The sequence below is a fragment of the Gavialis gangeticus genome, unplaced genomic scaffold (assembly GCF_001723915.1).
Source record: "Gavialis gangeticus isolate Ggan-Ray unplaced genomic scaffold, GavGan_comp1, whole genome shotgun sequence".
NCBI lineage: Eukaryota > Metazoa > Chordata > Crocodylia > Gavialidae > Gavialis > Gavialis gangeticus.
In genome coordinates this window covers 15,408,904-15,409,298 of record NW_017729022.1, presented here as the reverse complement: position 1 = coordinate 15,409,298, position 395 = coordinate 15,408,904, and positions in this window count along the sequence as shown.

Genomic DNA, 395 nt, shown 5'->3' with positions numbered 1-395 from the left:
CGCGGACACTGCAGGCGGCTTTGTAACATTCCCCGCGCCCCGCGACTGGCGCATGCCCAGCGACACGGCTGTACCAGCGCAGGCCCCGCTTTGAGGAGGGGAAAGGGAGCCAGCGTGCTGCGTCCCCGTACCCCCCCGCCTCCCTCTCATTGGCTGGCCAGCACCGGACAGCTGCCACAGGCGCCGCCGGCTCACTCCCCGCCCCCTCCCGGGCCGGGAGGACCTTTCCCACAATGCCCCTGGCAGCGGCGCGGGCTGGGTTTGGCGGCGCCAGGCCAATGTCGCAAAAAGCTGGGGTGCAGCGCCGCCACGCGGCTCCCAGGCGCCGCGCGCTGCCTGCTGGGACGCGCCGCGCAGACATGTGGCCGCTCCGCCGCGGCTGAGAACCTGGCGCC